This window comes from Haemorhous mexicanus, chromosome 6, assembly GCF_027477595.1.
Source record: "Haemorhous mexicanus isolate bHaeMex1 chromosome 6, bHaeMex1.pri, whole genome shotgun sequence".
Lineage (NCBI taxonomy): Eukaryota > Metazoa > Chordata > Aves > Passeriformes > Fringillidae > Haemorhous > Haemorhous mexicanus.
The window spans coordinates 29,910,935-29,923,418 of record NC_082346.1 but is presented as its reverse complement, the minus strand read 5'-3'; the positions used below and the strand labels follow the sequence as shown (position 1 = coordinate 29,923,418).

Here is a 12,484-nt window from a genome sequence, read left to right as displayed (position 1 = left end):
GGCCCTACAGTTGTTCTGGCCAGCATGGACAGAACTAAAACTGAGTCCACAAAAAGAGAAGGGGCACTCTGCTGCATTAGCACCAGGACTGGTGGCAGCTGCACTCCGGGGGTGGTGGTTTGCTTCTCAGTACTGCCAGTTCCAGTGGCAGAACTTATATAAATTACAAGCAATTGCTCAAATATTTGGCGCTGATACAAGAGAGCCCACTTTAATTGTTTGCCCAAGGGATAAATAAAACCCCTGTGTAAATGGTAGTGGTTCAGCCCCAGCTGCAGTTTGGCAGGTGTAATTGGAGAAAGCAGGACAGACCTGTGTTTGAAAGCAAGGCCAAGGATCTTGGGGAAGTTATAAAATGATGGAGTGAGGCAGGTAGTACTTGCAGCTCACTCTCCTGCACTGCCCTGCTGTTTTCTTCAGCCATGAAAACACCAAAGGGCATGGGGAGCAAAGGAGTAAGCTCCTGCCAAAAGACCCCTCAACTCCAGGCACTCTCCAGAAAATTTCATTGCCTGAGGAAAGTCCACTTACCAGCTCTACTCATGCATAGCTGTGACTCTACCATGCTGCATAATTTCCTCAGAAATCATTTCAAGTATCAAGAATATCAGCTGGGATAAGGAGCCTGGGTTACAGAGGGTATAGAAGAGCAAAGTTTGGCTGAGGCCACTCATGTGCCTAAACAAAATGAAGCATGCACAAATGTGTATGCATAGACCCACATGCGCCCAAGGAGATGGGCTGTGGACAAGGCAGTGTAACTCTGCCTGGCACAGGGAGGCAGGAAGAGCTGGGTGGGATTCGGGGGTGACCTTTGGAGCATGCAAAGCCAGGAGTGAGTTATTCCGAATGGTTTGTCATTCAAATCACTTCCCACACACTATTCCCGTGGTAGCAGATGCCCCATATCTTACGGGAAAATTCCTTGAGAAATGTTTTAAAACAGTTTTACTGCAACAGGTCTGTGTGTGCCTCTCCCTGAATACGCCACTTCCTCAGCATGCACAGTCCAGCCATACATACGTAAGCATGGAGAAATGAAAATAAATTAAAGTCTCTAAGAGTCTCTAAAAACTGCCAACAATTACTTAGGTGTACGCAAATCATTGCCCTGGGAGAGCACCCTGATTTGGGCTGGTGATGCTGCAGCCAGGCCCTCTGCCCTGTGTTCAGGTTTGCCAGAGGGAGGATGAGGCCTGCCAGGGTTTCTGCTGCTGTGTGGGTGTCCTCCTCCAGCCAGGCACACCTGCCCTTCCAAAACCACCTGGGACAGGCTGAAATCTGCATCTCCATTTCATACCTCCCAGAGGTTTGGACTGGGGCAGATCTGGGGCACAGGCCCTCCCCCTGCCGTCCCCTCTGAAGCCGAGCCCTGAGGACTCAGGCACAGCGGGCACAGGCCGCTCTTCTCATCGCGAACACGCTGTGGGAACGCAGCACTGAGGTGGCAAACTGAGCCCCCCGTGTTTGCAACCTGGGGTACCAGAAACGGTGCCCAGCTTTAAAGCCAAAGAGATGCCACATGCCCGATGGCTCATCTCAAAACCAGACAGCCCTCAGACCCCTCTTCTTCCAGACCAGCCCCTATTAACCACTGTTGGCCGCTAGACAAAATGGCCAGTTCTTGCCGAAGAAAAATAACGTGGGAGTACTCAAATAACCTTGTACTGAAGCATCAGCTTGTTAATGCACTGGCAAGTCATGCCAGCGCTGTACAATTCCTGGGGGTGAATTAGGTCAGAGTGACCTCCAGAAAACCACCAGGCTGCATCGCGGCGTGCTGCATTATGGGTAACGATCTGCTAATTGCCAGGAGGCACTTGGGCTGCTTACCAACACCAACAGGAAGGAAACCTGCCTGCAGGCACCGCACGGACTCCATATGCCGGGGACATCGCTCCTAATAACGAGAATAAACCCATTTATAGAACATGAACTGGGCAGGAGGACAGGCACTGAATGCTAATGCTGCCCAGGCGGTGCAGCTCACCGCGGCTGCTGCCGGAGACCCCCAGCAAAACCCCTGCGTGGAGAGGGGCTGGCTTTGCATTGGTTGCACAGTGAAGTGGGGGTGAGGTAGATGGAGATGAAAATGCAGGAATGGGAGAAAGACTGCTTATCCAGGCAAGATGAATCACCACAACCTGGAAAGCCAACATCCCCTTTGCCCCGGGGACATTTTCGTTACCCTTCAACAAACTGCAGTGGAAAAAAACCTCCGGCACGGCTCCGACCTCGTCGCTATGCACTGCAGGCTCCCCGGCCAGGCCAGCTCACACACCACAGAGCTTTCAATCAACTGGCAGGCTCGCTAAACCCTTTCAAATTGAGCAACCAAGCAAAAATACTTGGTCATAAACACTAAAAATAGGAATGGAGGATTGGGTTTTGTTTTGCTTTTTAACTTGGTGAAGCCAGCTCTTCCTAGTGCATTAAATCCACCTCCCTGGCAGCCCATTTAGAACATCTCCTCCCCCCTGGGAGAGCCAAAATCCCCAGCTGTAATGAGAGGAGTGGGGTGGTATTTAAAATGCTAGGGAAATGGCAGCCTGAATAGCCTTCTGCAAGCACAGTGCCTTTGTTAAATCCCCCATAAAATAAGATATCAGCGCTGCCCCTCCTCCCCTCTCTTTATCATGAACAAGGAGACTCTGCTACCTGCTTGAACCCACATTTGCTGTCCAAATACCTGGTCCCTCCCCAGCAGCTCTGTGTTAAACTGCCCTGCTAACACAGCCACAGATGGCAGCATGCCTACAGGGCTGCCCGGCACTGCCCAGAGCTGCTCATGGTATCAAGGCAGCATTTGAAAAGATTCCAGAGTTTCCACACTGACCCAACAAAGGGGGTCTAACCTGAGCCAGTGGCAGCAGTGGATGGGACATGTAATTTCCCCAGAGCACCCCAACAAGGGCTTCTCCACTGGGATTAAGCAGGCAAGAGGGACGAAGGTGATGTGTCATGACAAGGACCCTTCTTCACTAAAATAGGCCATGCTCACCCAGTCAGTTCAGAGAGCACCAAGACAAGCCACTGTGGTCCTCCTCAAGCACCAAGAACTGTGGGGAAAACTTCAGCAGTGATTTCACCCATGAGTCACGGAACAGACATCTCATAAACACAACTGTCACTTGGAAACAGGATAAGCTGATTAATTTGGGGAAAGGAAAGGGGAAAAGGAGAGAGTATTACTAATCTCTGGACTAACTTTCTAGAAAGATTAAGGAATGACTCTAGAGTAATTCTCTGCCAGCATGTTTCCAGAAATTTCAAATCAAATGGCAAACATCGGAGAAATTATTTAAATGTCATCATTTCAATATTAAAGAAACTTAACTGTGCAGAAGACACCATGCCATTGCATAGACAGTGACCTCATTGACCTTACATGAGGTAACCACATACCATCTAGGAAAAGATATTCAGCACACGATGGGTAAATGACTGACAATTGATGTGGACATACTGAAAATGCAAGAGGTCTGTCTTTCTCACAGAAGCATAATTTACACTGTTGTTAATGGGACTGTATATTCAGACATAAGTAGAGCTCAACACAAACAAGACCAATTTGGAGCAAGGTACTTCAGTCTCTTGTTGAGTTAAGGAATCCCTTTCAGCTGCCAAACAGGCAGTGATCCCCATGCACACTCTTCATTGTTTGTAATGCATTGTCAGAAGCTGGAAAACTGATTTTTTTTCCCTTCTCTGTCAGTGAAAGCCCCTGTTTGGTTGGGAATTTTAAAGTGTCAATAGAGATTTCATCAACAAGACAGCCAGTTTTTGCTTCCCCAGCAAACTCCCAGCAACATCAATATCTAGAGGGAAGTAAGTGCTATAATCACATCCTGAAGAGCATCAGTATGAGCATGGTAGGAGGGAGTGAAATGTCTTTGTTTACTCTCTAAAAAATGCAGTTTCAAGGTGATCTAAACATCTGAGTGAAGGAGTGAATTTGAACAAAGCAGTTTCAGTCAAAAGTAAGTGGGAGGGAAGAAAGGATTAAGAGGTGGCAGGGCGAAAAACGGATTTTCGGAAAGGTTGAGACATTTTGTATCAGTGTCTCACAAATAAGAAGCTGGACTTTCATTTTGGAGCAGTACCTTGCTTCAAAAGTGAACTCAAGGGAATTGTTTTTAAGAAAGAGAAAAAATAGTAGCAAATGAAATGTTTCATTCAAGCCTGTGCACAGTTGGCAATGGGAAAGGGTCATTTCATGGAGGAGAGATTGTGTTTCATTTCGAATCAAACCAAAATCTTTTATCCTCACCATGGTATTTTTCAGTTCAGTTGTTTCAATGGCTTTTTTGAGTAAATGTCCAACAAAATGCTGACAGAGATTTTAAAAGTACGATTTTTTTTTTTTTTTCAGTGGAAGACCACCTGATTAAAATCCATGATCTCTTTTCTTAGAGCTCACCAGACCTTCCACCCCAGATTAGTCAAGTCAAAGTCTTGGCCATTTCTTAACCTGTAACAAGTGAGCAGTGCTACTTTAACCTACACAATCAATAACTCATAGCAGCTAAATACCTTGTCAGACCAAACAAGAAATCAGGTAGTTCCATGGCAGTGGACACTAATGTCCCTCATTAAACAGTTCACTAGTCTTGCTATTTTTCAACACCAAAGGAACAATTTAACACAGCCTATGCAAAAGTAGAATATTATTGTATTTAATTAAAGAAAATGATCTTCTATGGTGCTACAACAATCTCTGACTCTTCTGACCCCGCTTTTAACTGGCTGCTCCATTGGTCAGCAGGACTGTTGCTCAGTGCTCTGTTAATGGCCAGGAAGTTGGGAAATCCTCTCATATAGGTTGGTCTGACCAAGCTCTGGGTACCCCAAATCCTTTCACTTTAAGCAGTTGTTGAGGGTGTTCATCATCTGCAATGTTCACTTGTTAGGTGGGATCCCACCACCCACAAGATGTCTGGCAATTCTCAGTGATAGCTGCACTGAGCCTAAGGGAGACTAATTCTTCTTTACATATTGCCAGACCTGTAAATATGTAAACAGTCACAGAGGAATATAATGGCTGTGGATGTCCTTAGGAAATTCATCTCTGTTCTTTCAGCTCACTAAGTACTTGTAGAATCTCACCCTTCATGGAAGTCAGGAAAGGGTCTTGGAAAGGAAGTTAATGAAGAGGCTGCAAGGGAAATGAAGTCCCTTGAGCCAGGAAAGGTTCTTTTCTCCAGATGAAGGAATACACAATTCTGGACCATCTGCACGCTCAAACAGTATGACAGCAAACTCTACCTAGAGAGAGTCTGTAGACACTTAAAAATTATCCTGAGCCTCTAGGCTGATGGATGCATTCAGAGACACAGTTGATATAGAAAGATCTGAGAAGTCCTGGAACCTTCTCTTTAAGAATCCAAAGCCCAGATATTCCAGAAATGGATGAGACTTCTGACCCAGAATTCACTGTACTGTTAAACAAGTTGTTGAGCTCGGGGAAAGGGCTGAAAGACTTTAGTGTTGTTTAACATATTTAAGCCACTCCCAGCAGAGCACTGATGTGAAGCAGTTATGATTTGTACCAACAGGGGAAAATTAATTTTTCCAACATAGACTTAAAACCATTCCATGCAAATTCTCCTGCACAAAGTGCTACATGAATTTGAAAGCCATGTCACACTGGTTAACACTAAAATAAAAATACCCCTTCAGTGACAGGATAGCTTTCCCCTATTTCCCATACAGTGACTTCCTCTCACCTTGGGAAGTTTGCCTCAATACTGATTCCATCATATGAAGAATTTAATGGCTGTTGGCTATGGCAAGAAATACAAAATAACAAGCTAAGTCTGCAGCAATTTTTTACAAAACTATCTCCAGTATTACTTAAAATCTCTATTCTGTTTCAAAAAAGGAGGCTGTATCAAAAAATTTGGTCATCTTCATTCACTTCCTGCAGTCCACAGTGAAGCTACTGACATGAGGACACTTAACAGCAAAGGCTGAAGAAATGTAATGGGAAGAAGCTTCAGCCCAAATAAAAAATTACTCTTAACACTTTTGCAAACCTAGATATGAACTAGGCATTACTGAGAATGGGTTGTGGAAGATGAGCAGCACTGAGAAATTAAACCTCACTCCAAAAAATCCCAAACCACTCAGTTTTGAGACATTGAAGGGAGGTTGTGTCTGATGCTACTCAAAAGGTACCATCCATCAGCTGAGTTGCCAAAAAAAAAAAAAAAAAAAAAAAAAAAAAAAAAAAAAAAAAAAAAAAAGTACCTTCTACAAGCTTTCTCAGGCAGGCAGCAGAAGTTCCAAGAGCTTCAGCCCACTGCCTAGCTTCAGTGTTTAAATCATGTTGCCTTTTCCTTAGCAGTCCCATGGTTGGCTTGTGGATCATTTAAAGTTACCACAGCTGCCTCAGGCAACATTAAGCAAACCTGTTTCTAATTATGGATGGCAATATTAGCCACAACACTGTGCTCCAGAAATCTGTGCTTTCGTGAAGGTAAATGCCTTCCTTCTCCCATCATGGTTCACCCCCCATGGAATCATGAAGAGTTACAGGCTGCAAAGACAAAACATCATGAAATGACAGATGTGATAGTAGAAGTTTCTAACACACACTGCAAGAGCATTTGTTGAAACAGCAGACAATGTAGTTAGGTCTTCAAAATATTCTGGTGAGGTGCCACAGATGGATGGCTCTCCTATTATGTCATTAAAATCAAAGTTAGGGCTTAACTGTGGCAAATGTCCAGCTTTAGTGCAGCAAACAATACAATCTTTATACAACAATTTCCAAGGGATAATGGAGGTCTTAAAAACATCAAGCCACAATTTGGACACACCCAGCCCAGTAGTCATTGCTTATGTGCTCTGCTATGCATGCCTTATGTAGCTGAGGTCTTACTCATCCATCTTCAACACCAGGGATGGAATGGGGTACAGAGAAGTCTATGCCATTGCTAATGAGAATTAAAAGCTTGGGTTTAGAGAGAAAGTGTTATGAGTTTTCTTTATCATCTATAGGCTGATGGATTTAAATACAAGTAGGGCTCACAAATCCAAGATGCAAATTTAATCAGATTTTTTTTTCTGATTGCAGGCAAAAATATGGAATAAATCTTAAACCAGTGCAATGTACTAGTTCAGGCCAAAACAAATTAGCTGATGCTGTTTTCACTCCACCCAGAGAAAACAGGATTCCAGCCTTCAGACTTGCTGGCCTTCAGCTCAGTCTCAGTCCAGGGAAACAGCTTTGGGGGCACCCATTAACTGCTGCAGTGCTGAAAGATGCTTTTAGTCCTTCCTGCTGCCATCCCTCACTCTCACTGGCATGAGCCATTCTCCAAACAGGAAAAGAAGATCTATTTATGTCAGCATAAATCTGTCCAGGGGCTTATCTGTTCAGATAATTTAGCAAAACTAATTTTTTTCTTTAACATTTCTAATTCCAGGCCTGTGGCTTTAAAAAATAGAAAGAGAAAAAGAAAAGAAAAAGGCACAAAAATATTCAAAGTAATAAGACTTATTTAGAGACATTCCTTGGACTCTGACAGCCTATAACAACAGCTCTGCTGTGGTAGGAAGGATCCTATTCATCTCAACCAGGTGTTGACAGACATCCATAAAGGCCAATTTCAACATGCATGCTCACTCCTGGCTACCTTAGCAAAAAATGTCTGGCTCTACACTGTACATCATCACAATGAGGACAATGAAAATGGCAATGGATGTTAGAATGGGAGATGACCTAGTGCACTGATGCACAAGCAGTTTCCTTCCTTCCTTCCTTCCTTCCTTCCTTCCTTCCTTCCTTCCTTCCTTCCTTCCTTCCTTCCTTCCTTCCTTCCTTCCTTCCTTCCTTCCTTCCTTCCTTCCTTCCTTCCAACACTCAGGCAGGTAGGAACCCGTCTGTATAACAGAGCTTTATAAAAAATAACACATTAGGAAAGAGGTCACACACAGAGTTTCCTAAAAAGATAGTGTCTAATCTAAAACAGTATTTCCTCTTCCTCTTTTCATTCTATACAGCCAAATCATTAATCTAATACATGTAAGGAGAAAGGGAAGGTTCATGCCAGCACTGTGAAATGCAAAGGGAACCACAGCTTCCAGTTACTCCAGTGGCTGGACTGGAAACTGCATAGGCAGGGGCAGGACTCCTTAAGTCAATGTCACTAAAATCTATGCAAATAGCTATCATATAGCTTAGACTCAACCTTTGACTCCAGACTACCTCAATGCAACTCTACTAATCTCATGAAGAAGGGTATTCAAATACAAAGACAATTAGGAAGATACTCTATTATCACCAAATGATGAAAAACACTCTTATAATGAGTCCTGTACAGAAACACTTCTTTATTTCATCCCTACCTTCACTATAGCAAGCAACAGGACCATTTTCTGCAGTCCAATGAATGGAGAAGAGAAAGTAAAAGAGAAAAATTAAGATAATTCTTGGTTAATGTCATGGTTCATTAGGAAATACAAAACAAAATCCAGGGACAAAAGTCATAATTTACAAAATAGAAAAGGGAAACAAAATCAATAGAGGAGGAAGTTTTATTTTAGCTTCAAAGAGAGTATTATAAACAATGGAGAGCTTAGAAAAGTAAATGTACATATATGTTACTCAACAATGTCTTTTTAAAAGAAGATTATTTGCACTAAAAAAGGCGTTGTGGAATTGCTTTGGGAAAGTAATATTTACAGAGGACTATACAGTAGGGATGCTAGAAGCAGAACTTTTATTTGGAAGGAATATTACACAAACTGAACACAGACCCTACAGGTTTCAAATCTTCATTACAGTTGTGCGTCTTGTATTTTGATGAAATGAATTTTTTTTCTCTTTTTCACTAGAGGCAGTTCCCCACTGCATGTTTAGAAATCAACAACATGAGCAAAGTAAACCCATCCTGCTAAAGAGCCCAATTAGGACACAAACTGTCATTTAATTCAGTTTGAACAGGACTACCTTACATGGTTATTTTTGACTTTATGTTTTAATCTGGGAAGAAGTGGGAGAAGGGAAAGGGAGAAGAGTAAAAAAATCTGCTGCTACTGACACATGGAAACCTCTCAATGAGGTGAGGCTTGTGTTCTAGATGTGCAGGAACCACAAGACAGTATCAGGTTTTCTGTCAGCTTCCCCTAGTCAGCATGCATTTTTGTAGACATAGTTTTTTCATTCTGAAAGACAACGTAAGCCACATTATAAAACTACTGTTTTTCTGCTTAAACCCTGAGGGTCAATCCCAATAATTGTTGGTGTGCTTTGCCCTCAGTTTGCTTCTCCTCTGAAACAGGAGTGCCAGACAGAGCCAAGCCTTCTAGGACACAAGGCTATCCTGCATCCCTCCTAGACCTCATCACAAGACACTGAGCAGACCTGGGCTATCCACTGCGAGCTGATCTGGCAGCCAACAAACTCCTCCTTTTTCACTGGGACAATGCCTAACAATTCAGAATTTGGGATGTGACCATCCCTCCCTGCTGCCTCACAGGACAACTTAGGATTGCAGCTGTGGGAACTCGTCTTTTTCTCTGCATAGTAACCCCTGTTGCTTATTGCAGACGCGTGCTTGCACCTGCATGCTTTTCATAGTCCACTACCACTTCAGAAAGGGCTGAAATCCACAAGTTTTCTACACATGACATCATCCTTGACAGCAAGACCCATGCCATGAGCACCTAACATTTAGATACTTCCCTTACAACCAACTCACAATCAGCTGTGGAATTATCAAAGCAAAAAATAATACAAAAATGATCAGAGTTGTTTTCAATTCTTAAAGCCCTCTTTCAGCAGAAGTATTTCACAGAGTTGCTCAAGAGCAAACCTCTTTTGCCATGCAGAAGAGACACATCAATCCTACTGGGAGAAGACAGTCCTTTGAAATGGACACAAAATCTGGTCACAAAAAAAATTCAACCGCTGAGCTTGGTCTTTACTACTCCAACAGTTTTTGTGCCTAACACAGTACAGCAAAGTAGGTTTTAAGCATCTAACAGGATAATATTATTAAAGAGAAAATAAGCCAGAACAATCTTCACTTACCACATCCAATTTTCAAAAAACAAAGATACCCAGCACATGTATGAATGGCTTCTTTAAAGTAAGAGAGAGAGCAGAGTTGACCTTTATTTTCATTATTTAAAAAAAGTTTTTTTCCTTAAAGTAAATATTCAGTCTTTATTTTACAGTAAGTGCTTTTTAAAATTTCATGTCTTCACAAAATTGCATTTAAAATTTGAAGTAAAATGTATTTCAAACAAAAATACTGTGCAACTTCAGCACTTCTTTCTTAAATATCGAAATAAATAAAATAGTTGTCTTTTTCAGTTTGTTTGTTTTTCAGTCAGTTCTACTGTAGATCAATTCCAGTCTGACCTGGGTTTATACACACACTTAAAAGAAAGTGAAATCAAGACTTCAAAAAACTTCTTGTATTGCACCAGCTTAGGGCATCCCCAGAACTTCTCTCAACAGTTGGCAGCCAACTTCCCATCGTCCAAACTCCTGTGCCAGATGAAACTCAGGTACAGAAGACTCAGGGCAAGGAAAGAAGTATCAAAGCATCTTGGCTTCTCTCGGTCTTCTTCTGAAATGTTTTGCTTGAAGGCTGCTGGAATCCATGAGGGCAGGGCTGACTGCAGAGGGAAAGGCAATACAAAGTAAAACTAAACAAACTCAAGCAGACAAAAAAAAGCACGTGTTCAGAAAAAAAAAAAAAAAAAAAAAAAACAGAAACAGCACAAACCAAACTTCCAACATTGCTTGCATTCTAGTTCCTTGAAAATATAGTTCAACAGACTCAGTTTCAACTGACTGTGGAATCCATAAATGAACACAAAGCAAACAAACAGAATAATAAAAAGCATATCAAAAAGAAAGGCACTGCACACTGTCCGTCTTTCTTCTTGGGAACATTATTAAATAACCTTCATCATTCAGCTTAGATAGCTGTCTCTTCAGTAGAGGTTAAGACCTTTGCTTATGAAATCCTGTTCTAATTACCTTCCTCTATTACTAATTATTTGTAGGGAGCCACAAGCATATACAGCATGGCACAAAAGACATTTTCAGAAGTCTAAATGATACACATGGGGTGGCAGTAATGCAATAACTTCTGGAAAGAATGAAAGATTGCATTTTTCATTGCATTTATTCCATAAATCGACTAAGTTACATGCTGCCAAGATCCTGAGCAGGATTAGATAGCAAATAAAATCATCTCTTTATTTTCACAAAATGCAAGTGCCTCTTCCTATATCTTCCCACATCTCTCATATCAGTTCTAGACTAAATGAAGGTCCAAAATCTTAGGAACTGCCAGACACCAAAAGAATAAGTTAAAGATATGAACTGGCAGCATCCTCTTAACAGAGCTAACAGGCCTGGAAATCCCAAGAGCTGGGTTTTGTCCTGTATGTTATTACCACTTGTCTTCTCTGAAATTGGCAACTTAGCATTCATGGAAATACAGACAGGGACATCAAAATAGCTCTGACTCAATTTCAGTATTGTATGGCATTTATACAGGTTGAGTTTTTTTTCAACACTGGTAGATATCTGGCAAAGAGAACAAAGATTGGTAGAGTTTATTGTAATAGCTTAGTCAGCAAAAACTCATCCCAGCTGAATTCCTGCACTGAGAGATTTTTCAAAATAACCCTATGTGAGCATGAACTCATGCATGGGCCTCATAATTAACTTATAGCTACAAATTTAATATAAATAAGAAAAAAAAAAGGCTATGAAATGAGTGTTTATTGGAAACATCTACATATGTAGCAGCACAAAACACACTGGGCATATTTTGCAGATTTTATAATAAGATGACTCCCAGTGGGGTCAATACAATGTTTGCTTGAGGATTTGATTCAGTAAAACTGTTTGCCATGGGGAAGAGGCAAATTGCACGAAGAGCCAGGCTTTGGAAACTCCATAGTTTTATGGTATTTGAACTATTATTTTAGGGCCCATCTCAAAATATCATAGCAAGAATTAACCAAAGAGAGGCAAGGCGGGCTTGAGAGAAAACAGTGGTGCCCCAGCACCGTCTGGACTCTGATTCTCTGGGTACAGTTCTTGTTTGCTCCATGCATCAGCAGGCAGCAAACTTGTCTCTGTCTTCAATCAAGAGCCTAAGCTGAGGTCTGTAACATGGCAAAATGGAACTCAAAATGAATAACTAATGTAAAAGCTCAAAGGCAAAACAATGCGGGGAGGGGACTCTAATAACATATTCTGCTGAAACAAATGGCCATCTCAGAGCTCCTCCACACCATACCAGCAAGTGTATTAGCAGAGAGGTTTCATTCAATAAAAGCAATAGCTAAGAAAGCCCTTGGTAATCCTTCTGAAGTCAGTGGTAAAGTTCTCTCTGGCCTTTGTTTCAGCATTCATCATTTATGACCTTACCACATACATATGATGTTATTCCAAGCACCATTACATATTCAAGAAATGAATATACAGCCCACAAAACTGGGAGGTGTC

General features: G+C 42.0%; 1 protein-coding gene across 6 annotated transcripts in view; it reads right to left on the bottom strand.

Moving 5' to 3' along the window:
• Positions 1–12,484, bottom strand: part of DPF3 (double PHD fingers 3) — a 154,592-nt gene that overhangs the window by 8,405 nt on the left and 133,703 nt on the right. For 2 of the 6 annotated variants that reach the window (XR_009486936.1, XR_009486937.1), the window contains one exon: positions 8,524–10,632. The exons of the other annotated variants lie outside the window; for them this stretch is intronic. The gene's annotated coding sequence lies outside the window, so the exon portion shown is untranslated. Of the gene's footprint in view, positions 1–8,523; positions 10,633–12,484 lie in introns of those variants that run through there. 6 annotated transcript variants of the gene reach the window in all.